General features: G+C 40.3%; 1 long non-coding RNA gene and 1 pseudogene across 3 annotated transcripts in view; one reads left to right on the forward strand and one right to left on the reverse strand.

Moving 5' to 3' along the window:
* The window catches only part of LOC106994114 (uncharacterized), a 31054-nt gene extending 28737 nt beyond the window's left edge, over positions 1–2317 (forward strand). For all 3 annotated transcript variants that reach the window (XR_013407113.1, XR_001440554.3, XR_013407114.1), the window contains one exon: positions 2180–2317. This is a non-coding gene — a long non-coding RNA (uncharacterized LOC106994114). The remainder of the gene's footprint in view (positions 1–2179) is intronic.
* A 1244-nt stretch (positions 2318–3561) lies between these two features.
* Positions 3562–3650, reverse strand: LOC114673313 (small nucleolar RNA SNORA40; annotated as a pseudogene).
* Positions 3651–6122: the final 2472 nt, after the last annotated feature.

Consider the following 6122-nt stretch of genomic DNA (forward strand, 5'->3'; position numbering starts at 1 on the left):
AAATGTGATGTTATTACAAGGTGAGGTCGTTGGAAAGTGATTTGGTCAAGAGGTTGGAGCCCTTATAAAAGAAACTCCAGGCTGGGGGCAGTAGCTCACACCTATAATCCCAGCACTTTGGGAGACTGAGGCGGGTGGATCACTTGAGCCCAGGAGTTCTGATATCAGCCTGGCCAACATGGCAAAACCCCATCCCTACTAAAATGACAAAAATTAAGCAGGTGTGATGACGTGCTTGTAGTCCCAGCTGCTTTGGAGGCTGAAGCAGGAGAATCGCTTAAACCTGGAGGCAGAGGTTGCAGTGAGCTGAGATCATGCCAGCACACTCCAGTTTGGGTGACAGAGTGAGACTGAAAAAAAAAAGAAGAAAGAAAGAAAGAAAGAAAGAGAGAAAGAGAGAGAGAGAGAGAGGGAGGGAAGGAAGGAGGGAAGGAAGGAGGGAAGGAGGGAAGGAGGGAAGGAAGGAAGGAAGGAAGGAAGGAAGGAAGGAAGGAAGGAAGGAAGGAAGGAAGGAAGGAAGGAAGGAAGGAGGGAGGGAGGGAGGGAGGGAGGGAGGGAGGGAGGGAGGGAGGGAGGGAAGGAAGGAAGGAAGGAAGGAAGGAAGGAAGGAAGGAAGGAAGGAAAGAAGGAAGGAAGGAAGGAAGGAAAGAAGGAAAGAAAGAAGACTCCAGAGATCCCTTCCTCTTCTGCTCTTCCACCATATGAGGACACAGTGAAAGGACAGCTGCCTGTGAAACAGCAAACTAGCCCTGATCAGACACTGAAATCTGCCAGTATCTTGATTGTGGACTTCCCAGCCTCCAGAACTGTGAAAAATACATGCTGATTGTTTATAAGCCACTCAGTTTATGATATTGTGTTGTAGCAGCATGAACTAAGACAGTACTTAATTATGCTTTTTGATATTCTGGAAACAACTAACATTTATAAGACAGTGATTCTCTTTCAGGGTATCTGTAACATCCAAGTGATACAAATATAATAATACTGAAGGAAACCAGAATATGCCACCCCAAAATTTGCTGCTTTGACATAAAAATTATTTTCAGGCTGACGGCAATTACGAAGCAGCAAACAGAAGAAAAGCTATCTCTATCCAACCCCTTTTCTCACTTAATTTTTCTTTACTGGAGACAATCTTAGACTCTTATAAGCCCAGACATGGCACCAGAGGAATCTGCAAACAAACCTTACTGCTCTAGTTTCCTCCCATATATTTTACCTTCCCACAGTTTCTAAGCCACTGCTTTGAATTACTTTTCATTGAGATTTCTCTGCATGATGTGTGCAATATTCATCAATAACTTAATTTTTCTCTTGTTAATCTATCTTTCATTATAGAAGTCCCAGCTAAGAACTAGGAGGAGTTTAGGAAAAAATTAATTATTTTTCCTCCTGAAAATACCAAGATAGAATGTTAATATGCAACATGTTCATCATTGTTATTTTCAAATCAATCAATATTTAAAATTTTCTTTTTTTCAATTACCAAAGCATTAAGTGTTGATAGTTATAACCCACATAGACAAAAGTTATTTGAGATATTCAGTAAGTCCTACAAGTACAAAGTGGTACAGAAACCAACAAGCCCAAGTATATTGATATCGTTATATTATATTAGTATTATACTATAGTATTATATTAGTAGACTTTGAAATGGGTATAAAAGGGTACCAGGTGTCGTGTCATGCACATCTTTCTGGGTTATCTCTACCTATCATTATCTATGAGATATTTTATGACTCTGTAAATTGTAGAGAACTAAGAATAATACACATGCTTTCTGACCATAGAAATGCAGATGAATTGTGTGCTGGCAGAAAGCAACTGATTATTGCCCTGTGGATATTGACAACTTTCACCAGTTTTGCAGCTATTTTTAAATGTATTTCAGCATTCCTGATTGCCTATGTATCACTAGCATTTTAGATTTTCCTTTGAACCACATGTCTCTTGATAAACTAGGAATTCTTCATTGTTAAGAGTTATGTATTCTTTATTTCCTTATCATCTAATTGATGCTATAATCATTGGGGGCTTGCAGCTAAATAAGGTCAATCTAACTGGTATTTGATATGAGAATGTTAATACTTGCCTTCTTTTTTTATAGGGTTTCCTTTATTTTAGTAATTTACTTTCCTGCAGTATTTGTCTTTAATTCTGTATAAATTTCTTACAGATTATACAATTAATTAACTGAAGTGAAACAACAAAAGGAAGAAAAAGCAAAGCAAGAAGCCTGTACCCAAAATAGAGCAAGGGAAAAAAATGTATAAGGGGAGCAGGCAGATGGGGAGAGGGCCTTCAGTGTTTCAAGCCTAAAGCATACCACAAATGAAACTGTTAAATTTAATTTTTATTCCCTCTACAGAAAACACTAGCGAAACTTTGAGCCAAAAATACATGCTGACTTTATACAGTGTAAAGTTTTTAAAATTATGTGTAATACTAGACAAAATTATTTAAAGTCAATAAATTTTTCTTCAAGGAATTTCACATCTTGTGATTCCTTCACTGCTCATCAAGGTTATCTTAGTTTCTCTAAAGATTGAGTCAAGATTTATCTTCAAGATAGCACTTTTCAAAAGAATTGATGCATAATCCACAGTTGTCCTGTCTGCCCACAGTTCTTTTATTTTGGTTCATTTTATCTCCACTTGAATATGGACATACTGACGCCACTTTCAAAAATTCTCTACATTTTTTTAAAGTAAACGGCTCTCAATTTCTGACATCCTCTCTAAACCCAAATGAGTTCAAATCGTATTTGTTCCTAAGTTATCACACTGAAGAACAGCATGGGATATACCATGACCTTCAAATCCAGAGGTTATGTCCTCAAGATAAAAACCTTAACCAAAAAAAAAAGTCCATTTCGATGTATTATGTCAACATGAAACTGGAATAGTAAATCAACATAGCAGAAAATTTCCCCATGTCCTATGCTTTTTATTTTTTATTTTTGTTGTTTGTTTTTTGAGACAGAGTCTCACTGTGTTACCCAGGCTGGAGTACAGTGGCATGATCATGGCTCACTGCAGCCTCAACCTCCTGGGCTCAGGCGATCCTTCCACCTCAGCCTACTGAGTAGCTGGGACTACAGGCACATGCCTCCATGCGTGGCTAATATTTGTATTTTTTATAGAGGCGGTTTCATCATGTTGCCCAGGCTGGTTTTATGCTTTTAAATGATCAATTCTACAGGCTTGGAGCCAACCTTTATGGTTATCAATACCCCCATCACTTTAACCTGTCTTAGGTATCAGACTATTCCTTTTTTGGTTTTTCCTTGGTCTGTTGCCCAGGTTGGAGAGCAGTGGTGTGATAACAGCTCACTGCAGCCTTGACCTCCTAGGCTCAGTTGATCCTCCCACCTCAGCCTTCTGAGTAGCTGGTATCACAGGTGTGAGCCACCATGACTGGCTAATTTTTGCTTTTCTTGTAGAGACGAGGGTCTCACTATGTTACTCAGGCTGGTCTTGAACTCTTGGTCTCAAGCACTCCCCCGACTTGGCCTCCCGAAGTGCTGGGATTACAGGCGGGAGCCACCATACCCAGCCCAGTACTCCTTCTTATATGTATCAAAAATCATACTAAACAATTAGTTCCAGGTTGCAAATGAGGATATGTTTTCTGCATCTGTTCATACATATTTGTTAATATTTGTCCTCTTTTGGGAGTTTTAATTCCTTTATTCATCAAATGGGTGCAACCCATAACAGACCTCCTGTATTAGTTATTTCCTTCCCAAACGTTTCTTTCTTTTTTCCTTTTCTTGTGTTATTCATCAATTCCACCCCCAAGATTCAATGAATTGAGTTAGGGAGGGAGTGTATTTGTGTGTGCACAGAAAGAGATTGTGACAAAGGTCATATATCATACTCCTTTTTTTTTTTTCTGAGACAGAGTCTCACTTTATTGCCCAGGCTGGAGTGCAGGGGCGCGATCTTGGTTCACTGGAACCTCGGCCTCCCAGGTTCTGGAGTAACTGGGATTACAGGCATGCGCCACCATGCCCGGCTAATTTTTGTATTTTTAGTAGAGATGGGGTTTTACCATGTTGGCCAGGCTGGTCTCAAACTCCTGACCTCAGGTGATCCACCCTTCTTGGCCTCCCAAAGTGCCGGGATTACAGGTGTGAGCCACCACGCTTGGCCATGATATTACTATTAAGCATACAAAACGGTATGGAGTATACTCTTCTAGTGGATAAAAGGTATACAGACATAGAATGCAGAACTTCTGCCCCCAGAGTTATTATTACCTGGAAGAGGAAAAATGACATTTACAGAAATAATGCGTTGCAAGGAGGAAATTCTAGAAAAGTGATACTGATAGAATGACACAGGCCTTCTGAAGAGGAAGAGAATCCTTCCTGCTTGGGAGGTAAGAATACATTCAGGGTGAACTGTTTCATTACAAAGTTCTCATCTTGAGACTCTAATTAAGTTTTTTAAAAAACAAACAAACAAAACACAACTAGCCCAGGCACGGTAGCTCCCACCTGTAATCTCAGCATTTTGGGAAGCTGAGGCAGGAGGAGCCCTTGAGCCCAGGAGTTCCGGTTGCAGTGAGCTATGATTGTGTCACTGCACTCCAGCCTGGGCAACAGAGCAACAGACTCAAAAAAACCTCTCTGTCTCAGACACACACACACACACACACACACACACACACACACACACACAGTAAAAAGGATGGAAGTTTTCTTCACTGGGGAGATCTTATACCTTACCAAAGGTTTTCAGTTGGGAGAATATTTTTTCAATGAGCATAATAAAGTGGTTTTAATAAGAAATGTGCAGTAAAATATATATGTATCTCTCCACTTAAGTTTTGTCGAGTTTTAATGAAATGGTTAAGAGTATCTGGTGTGGAAACAAACTCCTGAGTTTTCATTTTAATTCTACCCACTTCTGGCAACGTGACTGAGGGCAGATAACTGTTCAATATCTGCAAAATGCAGATTATTATGGTGTTGTTATTCAGTTGTGTGCACTGGATGTGATAACAGTGCATTCAAAGCAGACTTGAAGGCCGGGCATGGTGGCTCATGCCTGTCATTCCAGCACTTTGGGAGGCTGAGGCGGGCTGATTGCTTGAACTTGGGAGTTCGAGACCAGCCTGGCTACCATGGAAAAAACCCATCTCTACAAAAAAAAGAAAAAGATTGGCTGAGCACAGTGGCATACACCTGTGGTTCCAGCTATTCGGGAGGCCAAGGTGGGAGGATTGCTTGTGCTTGGGAGGATTGCTTGAGCCTGGGAGACAGAGGTTGCAGTGAGCCAAGATCACACCACTGCATTCCAGCCTGAGCAACAGAGCAAGTCTAAAAAATAACAATAATACAGTTAAATTAAAAAATAAAGAAAAACTCAAAACAGACTCAAAGAAAAATGTCATTTTAGAGTCAATAAGAGTAGTAGCAGCGGGAATACAAAGACTTGAATAAAAAACTAGAAGGTGCCAGATTTTTTGATCTTCTAACTTATTAGAAAATACACTTGATTGGTTAAACATTGGAATAAACAATTACCTTTTTACTAACTAGATACCTGTTAACTTTCTGCTCAAAATTCATGACAAGCCAATAAAGTTCTCCACTGGAAAACAAACAAAAAGCAAACATAAAAGGGCTAACCAAACTCATTTTAAAAACATACATGCGGCTGGGCGCGGTGGCTCAAGCCTGTAATCCCAGCACTTTGGGAGGCCGAGACGGGCGGATCACGAGTTCAGGAGATCGAGACCATCCTGGCTAACACGGTGAAACCCCGTCTCTACTAAAATACAAAAAAAATTAGCCGGGCGAGGTGGTGGGCGCCTGTACTCCCAGCTACTCGGGAGGCTGAGGCAGGAGAATGGCGTGAACCCGGGAGGCGGGGCTTGCAGTGAGCTGAGATCCGGCCACTGCACTCCAGCCTGGGCAACAGAGCTAGACTCCGTCTCAAAAAAAAAAAAAAAACATACATGCAAATTTAGATGATAATGCATAAGAGCCAAACCAGTTTAATTCAAATTGCATAACAATTTCAATAAACATGATGTTTCATGTATATAAAATAAAATACATATTAATTGCCATTAGATGTCATTACTAGCTTACCCCATGATGTATTAAG

The sequence above is a fragment of the Macaca mulatta genome, chromosome 16 (assembly GCF_049350105.2).
Source record: "Macaca mulatta isolate MMU2019108-1 chromosome 16, T2T-MMU8v2.0, whole genome shotgun sequence".
NCBI classification, from domain to species: Eukaryota; Metazoa; Chordata; class Mammalia; order Primates; family Cercopithecidae; genus Macaca; species Macaca mulatta.